Source organism: Phoca vitulina, unplaced genomic scaffold (genome assembly GCF_004348235.1).
Source record: "Phoca vitulina isolate PV1807 unplaced genomic scaffold, GSC_HSeal_1.0 scaffold5, whole genome shotgun sequence".
Classification (NCBI taxonomy): Eukaryota; Metazoa; Chordata; class Mammalia; order Carnivora; family Phocidae; genus Phoca; species Phoca vitulina.
In genome coordinates this window covers 19,083,323-19,100,179 of record NW_022589708.1, presented here as the reverse complement: position 1 = coordinate 19,100,179, position 16,857 = coordinate 19,083,323, and the positions used below count along the sequence as shown (strand labels likewise).

At 37.9% G+C, this 16,857-nt stretch overlaps 2 pseudogenes; both read right to left on the bottom strand.

Annotated features, from left to right (window-relative positions):
- Positions 1-5,909, bottom strand: part of LOC116631380 — a 96,566-nt pseudogene extending 90,657 nt beyond the window's left edge.
- Positions 5,910-6,648: 739 nt separating this feature from the next.
- Positions 6,649-14,108, bottom strand: LOC116631379 (annotated as a pseudogene).
- Between the last annotated feature and the right edge of the window lie 2,749 nt (positions 14,109-16,857).

Here is a 16,857-nt window from a genome sequence, read left to right as displayed (position 1 = left end):
TGGAGAAAATCTGTTGCATGTCTCTCTTTTAGCTTCTGGTGAATTGCTGGCAATCTTGGGTGTTCTTTGCAGCTGGTATTCTTCCTACGTCTTCATATCATCTTCTCTCTGTATATGTCTCTTCACAGGACTCTAAAGACACCAGGTGTATTGGATTAGAGGCTCACCCTACTCCAAAGTGACCTCATCTTAACCATATCTGCAATGACCCTATTTCTAAATCAGGTTACTTTTTGAGGTACCAGGGGTTAGGTCTTCAATATATGAATTTTGAGAAAATACCATTGAATCCAAAACATCAAACATGACACCTAATCACCTCCTCATGGACCACATGAACAAACTACCTCCTACAGAGCAATATTAGAATTACAGCATTTATCACAGAACAAATATCTAATACTGCTTGTTGATATTAAGACATTTCAGCCAATCACCCCCCAAGGAACAGATTGCCTCAATAGACAACCACCCACTTAGTATCCACCTCCCAAGATTTCACTGGTTTATTTTCCCCTCCCATTTTTTCCTTCTCTCTCCTCTCTTCCCTTCTCCTTTCCTTGGGGAAGAGAAACCAGTCCTTCTCATTTTCTTTCATATCTAATAACCACTGCCCTAGAGTAAAAAATGGGACTATTGCAATAAACAGGTCTAGTCTCCTTGGATGCAAAATGCACCTTGAAATAATAGTTTACCCTCCTCCTTCAGGCAGCAGTCAAGCAATATAAAATGTTATCACAGGAGCTTATGGAGTATACAACAGAAATTTATTGCTTCATAAGACTGATAGCTCTAGAATACAGTGAAACAAATGGGAGATGGCACATTTTATAGTAAGACAATTTTTCTTAAAAACATTATCGTAAAGTTTTCTTCCCTTTGGGAAAATATTAGTATTGGTAGTTGGTAATAAGTGAAATAAAATTAAATAATTTATCCTCCCATAATTTCTCATATTTTTATAACCTTCTCTGAGTGAGAGTGACTCTGGTTTTGTACATAGGGGACTATTCCCTACGTACAGCATAGCATAATTAACTGACAAATACTCCCCATCTCAAGCAGAGCTGTAATGCTCTTGGAATCCAGATTTACCAACTTAATGCAAACCAGCAATCCCAGTGAGAGCATATCCCCTGTGGATTACATGAATTTCCTCTATCTTGCTCTGAGATTCTGTTCGCTCAGCTGAACATTAATTTCAGATAATTGTACTCCTTGAGAGAAAGAAATTAGGACATTTAAGTATGGCAATGAGAGAATTATTTTGCTTTTATTTGACCCTTACAAAGCTCAGGATTAAGTGTTCAATTGAATTCAAGTAGAACGTAAGCATACCTGGCAGCCCGCCCCTATTAAAACTACCCTATTGCCATAGCATGGGTTCTTGTAGGTATAATGGACATCATACCAAGTTACAAACCGTGTCAAAGTAATTTCCCAAACAGACTATTGCTTTCCTTCTTGGGATCTGGAACTATGTGTTAATATAGTAAACTGACATTACTTTTTCTAATACATGCAAGGCTATCTTCCTTTCCTCCCAGTTACAGAGTTTAGAAATCCAATCCAAGAGTTGTTATAAACTCCCCACTTTCTCTCACCCTTCACCTCATCTTTATTTTTTCCAAGACCCCATCTTGACTTTTTCCACCTATTTCCTTACTGCCCATCTCTTCTCCCCACAGCTGGCATTTTTAAATGATTAAAAGGTCAGAAAGAAACTTAAATATGTACTCTTGTTACATAAGTATCCATGCTTTGTGTTTCAGGTGATGAATTCAATCTCCTACCACCTCCCATCAGCATGGAAGCATTCTGGATTGTAGACACTTTCTTACTTTCTGTTCCAAATCCTTTCAAATAGTGTCCAAATTCTCAGCTTCCCCTTTGAAACAAAATCAAAAACTTTTCTGTACTTGCTGATTCCCATTTCTTTGATTCTCCACCTTTTTTTTTTTTTTTTTTTTTTTTTCTCTTAAGATACAGGATCCACATTACAGATTATGTAAGGCTAATATGTTTGTATCTGGCATAAAAATAATACAATGAATGCCATAGAGCAGAACATCAGTGGCAGTCTGAGGTCCTCTGTAACCTTTCACAATTACATTCCCAATTGTCTTCCTAGAGGTAAAATTGTATCTGTGGGCTTTCTGTTTGGAGAAACAGCAGCTTGGTTTATTTCAGATCTGTTCCTAGTAAAGGGGAGAAAAATATTTTAAAGGAATCTGTATGAGAGAATTCAAATGCTAACAAGGCAGAGTGTTTATTTTTCTTTAAGTATTTAAATTCTAGCGAAATAAGTCAGAGAAAGACAAGTATCTTATGATCTCACTGATACGAGGATTTTGAGAAACAAGACAGAGGATCATAGGGGAAGGGAGGGAAAAATGAAACAAGAGGAAACCAGAGAGGGAGACAAATCATAAGAGACTCTTAATCTCAGGAAACAAACTGAGGGTTGCTGGAGGGGAGGGGGGTGGGACAGATGGGGTAACTGCGTGATGGACATTGGGGAGGATATGTAGTATGGTGAGCACTGTGAATTGTGTAAGACTGATGAATCACAGACCTGTACCCCTGAAGCAAATAATACATTATATGTTAATTAAAAAATTAAAAAATAAATGTGCTGAGCTTTAAAAAAAAATTCTAGTTAACATACAATATGATATTCAGAGTGTTTCAAAAAGGTGAGCCTAATATTCTAGACCTACCTTCTAGGCGTTAATCAAGAGTCATAAGGCTAAGAAGCTGGGTGTGGAATGGAAACTAAGATTTTAGCAGCTGAAAAATTTGAGCGTCTTACAGGAATGGGGTACAAAACTGGATTGCATGAGGGCAAAGAGAGGCCTTGGTAAATACTCCATTAACTTAGTTGAGGAAAAGAGTGAATAAGAAATAGGTAAGCCCAACTACAGATGAACTTAAACATTACTCAGATTAAGGAGATCTGCCCTCTCCCATAGATGTATATTAAAAGCAAAAAGAAATTCCCTCTAGAGAAGATGACTCAGGTCTTCAAAATTTCTCTATTTTTTTACACATCTGGAATTCAATCAAAATTCACCTGGAATATCCCCAGGTAAAAAGTGGATAACAAAAGCCTAAAACAAAAACATAACAAAGATGCATAAAGATCAAGATGGGTTTAATAAGACACTGACTTTTAATAATTCATTAAAATGTTAAAGAGGTTAGAGAAAACAGAAAACATTTTCAGAGAATTTTATAGAATTAAAAAGTGTTAAAAATCAAATGGGTTAGACTCATAAAGCTGCAAAAATATAATAACTGAACTTGAGTATTCAATCTAAGAGGTAAAGGAAGACTTCAGGTAGCTTAAGAAAAAATTAGCACACTGGAAAATAGGTCCAAATAAGATACTTAGTCTGAAGCCCAAGACAAAAGTTGCCTTGTTGTGAGAATTTTTCTAAACACCTCATAGAATAGCATCTCTGCTCATTCTGTTAATTTTTTTTTTTTCTGACTTTCATTTATGGTGTCCCTTTCCTTCATCTATTTCATTTACTTTTTTGTATTTGGAAATTTGAGAATTCTTTGTGGCCACAGATCAGCGTCATTCCTATAGAAAAATTCTGCATTTGCTTCTGGATATCTGAAGACATTTCCAATTGAAGATTTACTTAAATACCAGGTAAGACTGAGGACAGAAACCCTAAAGAATGTATTCAGGCATCAAAATGTGTGAACTGTGACTTGTGGTCTAAAAAACTTAGTATATATATTTTCTCTTCCACAAGATCCAAGCCTGTGACAAATGAGTGTTGTTGTTTTTTTTTTTTTTTCACCCTTTCTGTGGTTTTTGTTTGTTTCTTTGCTTTTACATCACCCTTTTCACTGATGATTTAGGTCTGCAAGATTCCCAGCTTCATGTTAGGGTCTCTAATTCAGCTCCAGGCAGTTGTATGGCCTAGATTTTGTTGTTCTTCCTATCCCTTTTTGGTGGTTACAAATAATGCTTTTCACAAATAAAAACCATTTTAGTCTTGGTACAAGGTTTGTTACATGACAGCATGTCATGGAAACAGTATTCCCTTTTTGTTTTTTTTTTGTTGTTGTTTGTTTTGGCCTTCAAAAATTTCCTTTATACTCTTCAGCTGTGTTTTTAAAAAGTTTTTCTCATGTTTAAAAAGTTTAGTTTTTTGTTAAATATTTTGGGTCTTTTAATAAGATCTTACAGTATGAGGAACTTTTGATAGGAAATATTTTAAGCCTACCAAATTACTATTCTTCAAACTGCTCTGATTGCTTTCATCAAGAACTCCATGTTGTTCAGTCTAGTTAAGTTCGGAGTTTTCATCTTACTTGAGTTATTTCTTGCCCATAATTGATCATTTCTTCCTTCTTGATGTACTACTCTACCTTTCTTCTAGAATACTCAATCTTATTCCTCACTAACCATTGCTCCTCAGATGCTAATGTTGGACACTCATTTTCTCAACACTAATGCATAAGAAAACTCGGAGGTTCTGTACCCTGTCTTATTCTCTGTTCTCTCTTTCTTTGGGACTAATCTCGTGCCCTCCCAAGCTCACACACCATCTCTGCACTCACTGATGGTTCCTAATGTGTGTCTCCAACCTCAACTTTACCTTGAATTAAAGATGTGTATAACAGTTGGCCACTGGAAATCTTGAACAAAAGTCCTGATCCTATTCCTCACCAGTTCCTCCTGCTGTATTCTGACACCTTTCACTAAAGGATGCTTTCAGTGAAGGACCCCTTCATGTCTTTGGACGCTCAGGCCAAATAACCATTAGTTATCCCAGACTACTTTTTCACATCTCACATTTGGTCGGTATGAAAATACTGCGGCCTATACCTTTCGAATAGTGCGATTCAACCACTATACTGCTGCACATTCCGTCCTCACCTAGGTTTCCCTTGCTGTCTTGTCTGCCTGGACTTTGAGCACCACACAACCATGTGGGAACCTGACCAACAGTTTCCTCTTCAGTGAGGCCTACCCTAACAACTTAGAATAGTGGCCTCTGCCATTCTACCGTCCCACTCTGCTATAGTTCCCTTTGTGGAATTTATCTCCACATTACGTACCATAGGTGGGCTTGTTTCTTAATGGCTTTGCCTCAAAAATCTAATCTTCATGTAAGCACAGATTTTTTTTTTTTTCTTTTTTTCACTGCTACATCACCAGCTCTAGAACAGAGCCTGGCACAGAGTAAATGATTTAAAAAATAAAACAAGCTAACCCCATAGTTTAATAGGTATAATTTTATTGTATAGGAGATGGAGAGGGTAAGACAGTTTTTTTGTGTGTTTCCCAGTGCCCTAGAGCTAGAATAGCTAAAAACTAAATCCTGGTCATTTTCAAATAATAACAAAACAAAAAGTGCTATTTCCTGTAGTCCCTTGCTGTGGTCATAAAAATTTCTTCACATGGTATTCATGACTTCACAGTCTGACCCCAATCTGTCCTTTGAACCTCATCTCTTATATGAATCACTTTCTTACAGAAGAACTATGTGAACCTCAGCTCTGTTCTCGCTGCTTTTCTCCAAAGAGGTCATGCCCTGTGTACCTCTAAGCTCTGCCTCCCACCTCTCCCTTAGCCTGGAGTGACCTTGTTCCCTGTTTCTGGCTAATCAAACCTTCCACTGTCTTCAACTCAGGTCAAATGTCACTTAAATCATCAAGTCAGATCCAGTCATCTCAGTAAAAATTAATCTTTTTTCCTTCTCAGGCATTGCCGAAGCATTTAGTTTTTATAGAATTTTTGGTACTTTATGCTATGTGCCCTTTGTTAAATGCAATCATATGTCTGCCTGTTGCCCTCATGAGAAACTAAGCTGCTTGAGGACAGTAGTTTCTATTTACTCACCTTCACATCCTTCCTTTAGGTCTGAACGGTGTTGCGTATACATGGGCCGTGTTCAGTTAAATATTGCAGAACTTCTTTTCACTGCCTCATCATATCCAGTTGTCCCTAGTATTTTCAGTTTCTTTTAGACAAAGGTCTTATATGAACCACAGATGAAAGATCATGCATAAACCACGTTTTTCTCTCAACGACAAAAACACAATTTCAATCATTTTTTATTTTTTATTTTTTTTTAATTTTAGGACAATCTTTTTTTTTGCATTTTTTTATTTTATTATGTTAATCACCATACATTACATCACTAGTTTTTGATGTAGTGTTCCATGATTCATTGTTTGCGTATAACACCCAGTGCTCCATTCAATACGTGCCCTCTTTAATACCCATCACCGGGCTAACCCATCCCCTCATCCCCCTCCCCTCTAGAACCCTCAGTTTGCTTCTCAGAGTCCATAGTCTCTCATGGTTCATTTTTTTTTTTTTTTTTAATCCGTTTTTAGTGACCCACATAGCTGGGAAAATGTTGCTGGATTTTTTTTATGGTCCACCACAGAACTTTCTAAGTCTGTTAGAAGGATGTTGCCTATCTTGGCTATATTATTTCCCACCTTGAGAAAAGGAGCATAGATGGAGTATGTTTATTTCAGAAAATTGGCAGGAACTGGCTTTGAAGGAAAGTTGGTTAAGCTGGAGATACAGCTGTAAGCTTTGTTCCCCTTCTTCTCCCCTGAGGAAGTAGACACAGAAGCACGTATTCAGGAAGTGCTGGCTCAGGGAGTCATTCATGCTTTCACCAGGCAGACCTCATTGTGACATCCGTAGGGCTTCATAGGAGGCTCATACCCAGTGTAGAAGTAGAAGTCACTCTGTCAGGTGTCTGTGTCCTCCGAGGTGGTACGCAGCTGGGCCACATGAGCTACATAGTAAGCTTCCTTGACATAATCACCAAACTGCAAGGAAGAGACATTGATGCTTTCCCTGTCCTCCGTCTTAATGCTGTCATCAGTAGGAACTGGGCAGGTTGTTCTGGAGCTGGTTTGGAATCTGAAACCAGACTTTGAATTTCTTCCATAGGGAGCCATCTTCACTGGGGAAACACAGCAAAAGAAATAGGAACTGTCATCCCCATCCAGATTCCCTTGTCACTGGTGCCTCCCACATACTTCACGACTTTGGGCATTGCTTCCCTTAGAGCCTCACCCACAGGCTGATCTGTCACTTTCCCTGTGGCAAACCTTCCTCCTTCACAGGTCCTTTCCTTATAGGAGACTTTTTCCTTGTCCCCTTTGCTCAGGACCTGCCAAGGCCACATCTTTATGCTTTCAAACAGCAAGTTCTTGATCATGCCCAAATGATGTGGCTGTAGCGCTCTGGACGCACCAGTGGACCATCCAATTCTCTTTTTTCATGTTATTTTGACGCATAAAATAATAAACTCAAACTTTCCTTTTTCTGACAGATTATATGTTACTATAATCATCAGTAATACAACCAGCAGCACTTACTTACAACGTGTTTTCCAGTAAAACCACATTACTTAAAAATAATGAAAACAGAAGTTAAGAGAAAAAAAATACGCAGGGAGGCAAAACATGGGGTAATCAAACATGTATCTGGGAGGGAAATTCTCACTGAGACATGAAGGGAAATAAGGTCTTCTCAGTCTGTTTAATTTTTTTAATTCTGCCCCATATCAAGTTCAATGGATTTTCAGCTTCTGTTGTACATATTCTTTAACCCTTAGGAACTTGGGGTATGTATCTATGGTAAAGCAGATAATGTTGATGTGGTTAACACTGAAGCTACTTTGCTGGAGTACTATAAGTAGGTAAATAAGGCAAAGATAAGAGTTCAGACTAGCAAGTACTTTTTTTTTTTTTTTTTTTTTAACATATAATGTATTATTTGTTTCAGATGTACAGGTCTGTGATTCATCAGTCTTACACAATTCACAGCACTCACTATAGCACATACCCTCCCCAATGTCCATCACCCAGCCACCCCATCCCTCCCACCCCCACCACTCCAGCAACCCTCAGTTTGTTTCCTGAGATTAAGAATTCCTCATATCAATGAGATCATATGATACATGTCTTTCTCTGATTGACTTATTTCGCTCAACATAATACCCTCTAGTTCCCTCCTCATTGTTGCAAATGGCAAGATTTCATTTTTTTGTTTTTTTTTTTTGATGGCTGCCTAATATTCCATTGTGTGTGTGTATATATATATACACACACACACACACACACACACACACACACACACACCACATCTTCTTTATCCATTCATTTGTTGATGGACATCTTAGCTCTTTCCATAGTTTGGCTAATGTGGACATTGCTGCTATAAACATCAGGGTGCACATACCCTTTTGGATCACTACATTTGTATCTTTGGGGTAAATACCCAGTAGTGCAATTGCTGGGTCGTATGGTAGCTCTATTTTCAACTTTTTGAGGAACCTCCATACTGTTTTCCAGAGTGGCTGCACCAGCTTGCATTCCCAACAACGGTGTAGGAGGGTTCCCCTTTCTCCGCATCCTCGCCAACATCTGTCATTTCCTGACTTGTTAATTTTAGCCATTCTGACTGGTATGAGGTGGTACCTCACTGAGGTTTTGATTTGGATTTCCCTGATGCCGAGCGATGTTGAGCATTTTTTCATGTGTCTGTTGGCCATTTGGATGTCTTCTTTGGAAAAGTGTCTGTTCATGTCTTCTGCCCATTTCTTGATTGGATTCTTTGTTCTTTGGGTGTTGAGTTTGATAAGTTCTTTATAGATTTTGGATACTAGCCCTTCATCTGATATGTCATTTGCAAATATCTTCTCCCATTCTGTCAGTTGTCTTTTGGTTTTATTGACTGTTTCCTTTGCAGACTAGCAAGTACTTTACCATGCTAAGATAGTTGTATCTATCCCTTATGCATATGAAGAACCAGTGAAGGATTTTGAGCAGAAAAGGAACTTAACCATATTTGACATTTGAGAATTTAACATCAGATTCAGCAGGAAATATAAAACTGTCTAGGGAAGAAATTTGAGTCATGGAGTTTGTTAGCAGAGTAAAAAATGAAGGGCTCATTCTTGGCAGCAGATCAGTAATAGTTGGGGGGGAGAAGCCCATAAACAAATTGCAAACTTAGACCATAGGCCCTGCAAAAATAATTTATTAAAGTATTTACTAATTTTAGTTTCATTAATTTTTATAGAGTGCTTACTATAAATATTGTACATAAGAATATAGTGCTATTAAAGTGCAAAATAGTGAAGTATTTTTTTTTTTTTTTAAGATTTTATTTATTTGACAGAGAGAGACACACTGAGAGGGGAACACAGGCAGGGGGAGTGGGAGAGGGAGAAGCAGGCCTCCCGCGGAGCAGGGAGCCCGATGCGGGGCTCGATCCCAGGACCCCGGGACCATGACCTGAGCCGAAGGCAGACGCCCAACGACTGAGCCACCCAGGCACCCCAATAGTGAAGTATTTTATCTTGTCAAGGAGATGAGGAAAGTGACTGCTGCTGAGAAAGAACAGGGAGGGTTCACTGAGGTGAAGAAGGAAAGGGAGGGTATTTCAAACTGTAGGAGCAGCCTGAGCAATTCCAGTGGCAGGATAGGGCTTGGCAAGTGTGAGAAACTGTTTTAAGTCCAATAGTGAATTCAGAAGACAGCAAAGAGGGTTCAAGGGTTCCTGGTGTGAGGGGAGACTGAAGACATGGCTAAGGGCTGCACCAGGAAGAATGCCATAGACCATGTGAAGAATTTCTCTTTTAATGCAATAGGATTTGGACATTCAACCACCTTTGCATTGGTTTTACTTGCTTTTCTTGAGTGCTTTTAAGAAAGATCTAGGACAAATGTTTTTCCTCACAACCTTGGAATATTTGAAGTTAAAGCCCTTTCTGTCTTTGAGTGGAAAAGAAAAAAATTCATATTTTGATTTTGGGGAGATGTCAAAAAATGTTTCTGGTTGTCCTTGCCTTCCTGTCCTCCCAGTGGAAAGAAAAAGATGTGGACCTAGGGATCCTAGAATTGATGGGGGTTGGAGGTGGGGGGGGACAGAGGAGGCAGGAAGTGTTAGATTGTAATGATTGGGAAACCTGAACAGCGTAATGAGAAAAACTAGAGGACCCAGAAGGAAGTAAGTGAAAGGGGCTTGCAAAACATATTCATTTGCATGAGGCCTTCTCAATAACTCAGGATTGCTGATCAGAACTACATATGGGTCCATCTGATTTTTATCCATGCCATGGGATGTGCATAACCATTTTTGGCTACCATTTATGGCCATCCTAGAGTGCGTACCCCCAAGATCTCTAGCATGCTTTAGGGAGGAACATTCTCTATACATTAGAGGGCTGGGATTGAGCTGAACCAATTTGAGATTACTAGACTGGAATAGTAATTACTTCATTTTTGCTAAGAACAATGAGAAGGCAATGGATAGTCTTAATATATTTGTATTTTAAAGCAGCACTCTGGCTGCAGAATGTGGAATAATAGATTCTGGAAAGAATGCACACAGCATTTGCTGACTATTGTAATGGGCTTGTCTACAGATTGTGTACCATTGATGTAACAGTGGAAATGGAAAAGAAAAACATTTTGGATATGAAAGGATTATTAGGTCAGTTAAAAAAATTATAGCTTATTGATTGGATATTGAAGATGAGAAGTGAGCATTGAGCCAAAGGATTCCAAGTCATCCGAAGAGAAAAACTTATCAGTGTGGTCTTCACAAGTTGAATAGAAAGTTAAAAAAAATATCTATGCTGTCCATCAGGAAGTTGCAAATGTAGATCTGAAACAGTTAAAAGTTGGAGGTTCGTGATTTCCATCATTTGCAGAGGATCATCAACAAAACATAGTAGGGGTCAGTTGATAGAATTTACAGTTTCATCTAGTATTCAAAATACTGCAGGATAGGGGTGCCTGGGTGGCTCAGTTGGTTAAGCGACTGCCCCCGCGTCAGGCTCCTTGCTCAACAGGGAGCCTGCTTCTTCCTCTCCCTCTGCCTGCTACTCCGCCTGCTTGTGCTCTCTCGCTCTCTGTCAAATAAATAAATAAAATCTTTAAAAAACATACTGCAGGATAAGTAATATCAGGGCACCAATTTATGGATGAGAAAAGCAAGGCTCAGAGTGTAATTTGCATAGGATCTGATTTCAAAATTTGCTTCCTTTAATTACTATCATTTTCTGTCTCTGAATGGATGAGCTTGCAAAACAAAGATAAGACTCTCCAGCAAAGGAGAATGAAAAAGAGGACTGAGAACCATACAAATAAAGCTAGAAACTGAAGTACTTTTGAAGTCAATGGTGGAGATTTGATGGTTTTGAATATTGGTGTTAATGGAGTTTGTTAACCTTGTAGAGTACCCCAAAGATGTGTAGGATGAGGAATTGAAAACAAGTTATTTTCATTGTTATTCAATAAACTTTGTTGAGCAAGTAATCTGTGCCAGGTACTCCTCCAGATGCTGTGAACAGAATAGTGAACAAAACAGAAAAATCACCTTTCTAATAGCAATTAAATTCTGGTAGGGGGGCACCTGGGTGGCTCAGTCGTTAAGCGTCTGCCTTCGGCTCAGGTCATGATCCCAGGCTCCTGGGATCGAGCCCCACGTCGGGCGCCTTGCTCCGCGGGAAGCCTGCTTCTCCTTCTCCCACTCCCTCTGATTGTGTTCCCTCTCTCGCTCTGTCTCTCTCTGTCGAATAAAAAAAAAAAAAAAAAAAAACTTAAAAAAAAAAAAAAAAATTCTGGTAGGACATAGACCATAAACATTCATGCAGTTTAAGACCATGATCTGACATTTAACAATGAGGCACTCACTGCAGTTACCAAAGAGAAGTAGTCTTTGGGGTGGAAGCCAAATAGCCATGAGCTGAAGAATTTAGAGGAGGTAATGCTGCAGTGGGATAAGGGGACATGATTATTGCTGTGCATAGGGTTAGGAGAAAGGATGGACTATACATGTTGCTGAGGTATGTTGATAGCATGTTCAAAAACCAGACTAAGATGGGACTAGATACATTTGAGGGGTTCTTGGGTATGTATGACCTCCTCTTATGCAGCTTCCAACTAACAGGTTAAAGTGGAATTTTTTTAAACTAACATACAATGTTAATTTTAGGTGTATAATGTATTGATTAAACAATTCTATACATTACTTAGTGTTCACCACAATAAGCGTAGTCACCATACTACATTACGAATTAATTCCCTATGCTGTACTTTATATCTCCATGATTTATAACTGGAAGTTTGTTCTTCTTGATCCCCTTTATTTCACCCATCCCCAACTCACCTCCCCTCTGCCAACCACCAGTTCTCAATTTGAATCTGTTGTTTTTTTTCTGTCTCGTTTGTTTTGTTTTGTTTTTAGATTCCACATATAAGTGAAATCATGGTATTTGTCTTTCTCTGACTTATTTCATCTTAGCATAATAACCTCTAGCTCATCCGTGCTGTTGCAAATGGCAAGATTTCATTCTTTATGGCTGAGTAATATTCCATTGTATATATACCACATCTTTATCCACTCATTTATGGATGCTTCCATATCTTGGCTATTATAAATAATGCTACAATGAACATCGGGATGCAAATATCTTTTTAAATTAAGTGTTTTCACTTTCTTTTTTTTCAGATTTATTTATTTGAGGGGGAAGGAGGGGCAGAGAGAAAGGGAGAGAAATTCTCGAGCAGACTCCCCGCTGAGTGTAGAGCCCAGTGTGCGGCTTGATCCCAGGACCCTGAGATCATGACCTGAGCCAAAATCAAGAGTCGGCCGCTTAACCAACTAAACCACCCAGGTGCCCCAGTGTTTTCATTTTCTTTGAGTGTACACCCACTAGTGGAATTACTGGATCATATGGTAGTCCTATTTTTAATTATTTTTTGAGGAATCTCTATACTGCTTTCCACATAGCTGCACCACTTTACATCCCCACCAACAGTGCAGGAGGGTTCCTTTTTCTCCACATCCTCGCCAACACTTCCTTTTTTGATTCCAGGCATTCAGACACATGTAAGGTGATATCTTACTATGGTTTAGATTTGCATTTCCCTGGCGATTAGTGATAGAATGGAAATTTTAAGTACTGGTTTTCTAAATTCAGTGTTCTTTGGAAGAACTTGGAAGGCTTATAAAACACAGTGCTGGATTCACTCCAGGTTTTAGATTCAGTAGATCTGGGGTGGGGCCCAAGAATTTTCATTTCTAATGGGTTCCCAGGTAATGCTGAGGCTGCTGGTTGGTGGATGACACTTTAAGAATAACTGCCTTAAGTAAGAGTAGATTTTGTAAATAATCAGAATAGTCCAGACCTTAATGACATTCCTTGTTCTTTCTTCCAGCCAGTGCTTAATCACAGGCAACCAGAAACTCTGAGCTAACCTGGGAAATTATGTTCTTATTTAATTTTTAGAAAGCTGAATATAAATGTCCAACAGGCTGGTTTGCTCCATCCCTGAAAAGGTCCCTATGTCTCATCATAATACAGGTTCCACACACATTGCAAAATGCCAATTTTGCTACCAAGGAGCAAGTTCTTAAAAGTGCATTTCACAGAATATAGAAAACAACCAATTAAACTTTTCTCACAGCAGGACCTCCCTTTAAAATACTCTAATCATGAAGAATCATTTGTATTCCTCCAAAAAGTTGGGTTATGACTAATATTAACTTAAGGTGTGAGATTTTAACATTTGCTTTCTTGTGAAGTTATTAACTTTGTTTTTTTGTTTTTTTTTTTTTAGTAAATGTTCTCATTGCACTCACAAACTATACCTATTAGAAGCAGCTTGCTCTGTTCAGATTATTCCAATAATACACTGGCTGGTCTCCCAATGTCCTCCTCCATTTGTGAATGCTTCCTTGACCTTGTACCATTTTTGTACACATTTTAGTTTTTCTGTTGCCATTTAACTCTGGTTAGATTCTTCTTTCAGGTCAAAGCTTAAATGGCATTTAATTCAGTGAGCTCTATCTTACTCCCTTGTGCTAGGTCCAGATTCCTTTGTTATAAGTGCACACTGGTCATTGATTTTTTTGTTTACATTGAAGGAACTATATATAAAAACTTAGAAGCGTGTATGTATAAATGCAAATATATGTGTGGGGATACATAAAATACACAAAGGTATACATATTGATATATTTTCTGGAAGTTACTGTACTTGTACACCAGCAGCACCTACATCCAGAATTAGGATATTACCAGAACACCATCTGCCATCTTGTGTCCCATTAAAGATCTGGACAGGAAGTTTTAGTGACCTCAGTTCCATGCACCTGTAGACCTATTCTCTGCCCTTCACTAGAAGGCAGTTCTAGGCTTTCCGACTGAATGTATTTCCTGAATCATGGATGACCTTTATAGAGATTCTAGACCCCAGCCTGGGACAGAATGAACATGGGCTGTGGAGTCAACAAGAAAAGTGCATTAAGCTCTTGGAGCCATGGTACCCTCTCAGAAGACCTGGAGTTTAAAAACTCTACTTTATGGGACTTTTGTAGAATTATGATACTGAATATGTAAAGCACCCAGCACAAAATTGGCAGTATTTAAATACTAATTATTTCTTCTACTGCTTTCTGGTGTAAAGAAGATTCTCTGTTCTTCCATAATTCTGCCAGATATTTCTGTTCTTGGTCTTGAATTCTCTGCCATCTTAAGGAGATGGAAGATATTTTCTTACAGGACATATACAGGATTCTTTTTGACCATCTATTAAAATCATCCACAATTCTGGTAGGAGCCAAGTATGTCTGGTCCATTTATATTATCTCCAGTCTTCATAATCTTGCTTGAAGGTAGATATAATTATCTCAGAGATGTTAAGTGATTTTTCAAGTGGAGAGAGCTCAAACTCTCAAAAGTAGGATTCACATTTAGGTACTTGTCATTCCTCCAAGCCTCACTGTTTCTGTGTGCATTGTGTCATATGGAGGTTGGGTGCCCATGAGAAGAAACGCTGGAATGAAATCGAGAAAAGCAGTCATTTATGTGATGCTCTATTACAAATTGGTAAGAATTCATGTTTTTAAAAAGATTTTGATTATAATTGTACCTTTCCATTTTAACTTGCTTATCTGTGTTGTAAAAATTTAAGCAATGCTTAAATAATCTCTAACTGAAATCAAATGGTGGTATTACATTTGCTGTATGCATAGAGCAAAATACTGCACACCTAGAAGAATATTGCATTTGTCAATTCTATACTATCTCTGAAGGAATAGAATGATTAGGCGAATAAGTTATGTGGGTAAAACATCTTTTCAAACATTGACTTCTAATGTCTACACTCCATTCCAGCTCTGTTGTATCATGCATCTCAGTAGAAAGATAAACTTTTAGTACAAGTAGCTATCCAGTCCACAATTTTAATAAAACTGTAGTTGATAAATATCTTCAAACAGGCATATTGCTGTGTATGTCAAGAGCACCGTGATTCACTGTATGTGGTTTTGATGTATTGAGTTTCTGTACCTGAATGTTGTATATCGGTGAGCATAATAATTTCACAGTGGTTTTGAAACAGTACAAGACTAATACTGCAGGTCTTCCTGCTCCTTGCTGTGTGTTCAGTTTTCATGTTTAAATGAAACCTTAATAGTGCCAAAGATTCTAACTTAGTTTATTAAAATTTTGAATGAAGATAGATATTAAATATGTACAAACACTATGAAAGAGGTTTATAGTCCCCTGATTTTCTAGTTATTGTGATATAAACTGGATTTTGTAAGATGAGTATTATATTAATAGAAATCTACATGAAAATAGTATTCTTGGGGCACCTGGGGGGCTCGGTCGCTTAAGTGTCTGCCTTCAGCTCAGGTCATGATCCCGTGGTCCTGGGATGGAGCCACATGCCAGACTCCCTGCTAGCAGGGAGTCTGCTTCTCCCTCCCCCACCCCCCTCATGTGTACGTGCGCGCTCTCTCTCTCTCTCTCGAATAAATAAAATCATTTTAAAAAATAGTATTCTTTCTTTGAAAATAGTATTCTTAATTATGAAATTCCAATCCTATATTTTTAAAATGTACTATTTCAATTTTATATAATTTAGGTTTTCAAAAGGACCAACTGCTATTTTACATTTTAGATTTTCTTGGTGGGACATGAATATAAATAGGATATAACATCTGCAACTTGTGAGCAAATACCAAATGAAGTAATCTGAAATTTTCTGGAATGGTTGATTTGAATACATTATGAACTTTTTTTTTGAAAGTAAAAATTCTTAAGATGACCTCTTTTGCTTTAATTATTCTACAAATAGGTTGAAGGGAAAAACGTAAAGTCAAATGATTAAGAGTATTATTGAGAATTTTTTACCCTGATTTTTCTTATAGGTTACCTCATGTGTTTTAATAAAACATGCAATAAATGAATGCCTATTTGGTCTTGATACTAGTAATAGATAAACTTCAGATGATTCTTTTAAATCTCTAAAGTTCAAATATAGTATGAGAGATCTAGCATATGACATATAGGATTCTCAGGATGAAATTGTAAGCATCTCTTGCTAATCCTCAAAGTTCAAAATAACCTCTTATATGATAGTTGATGCCCTAATCTCTGATATCTGCTAGAGGTAAGGAATAACTAAAGAAAAATGCCTCTGTAATGTTGTTGTATAATTTATCCAATCCATTTCATAGAGTTTTAATTAGTATCGATTTGGCAGAGTGCGATGAAAAATAAAGACAAGGTTCTTGGCTTCATGGAATTCATAGCTGGTAGGTTATGCAAACATGCAACAGAAAATCACATAAATTATTTCAGTGCACTTGCTAAATATTACATGAAGAAAAAATAACAGGGAACCCCCTAAATAGCCTAGAGAGTCAAGCACAGATTTCTAGAATTGAAAGATGTAATCTCAGACGATCTGAAAGGTGATGCAAGATTTTCAAGGCTAGAAGGAATAGGGAAAGCTTCTAGATAGAGGGATATATATATATATATAGGCAGTGTTCTG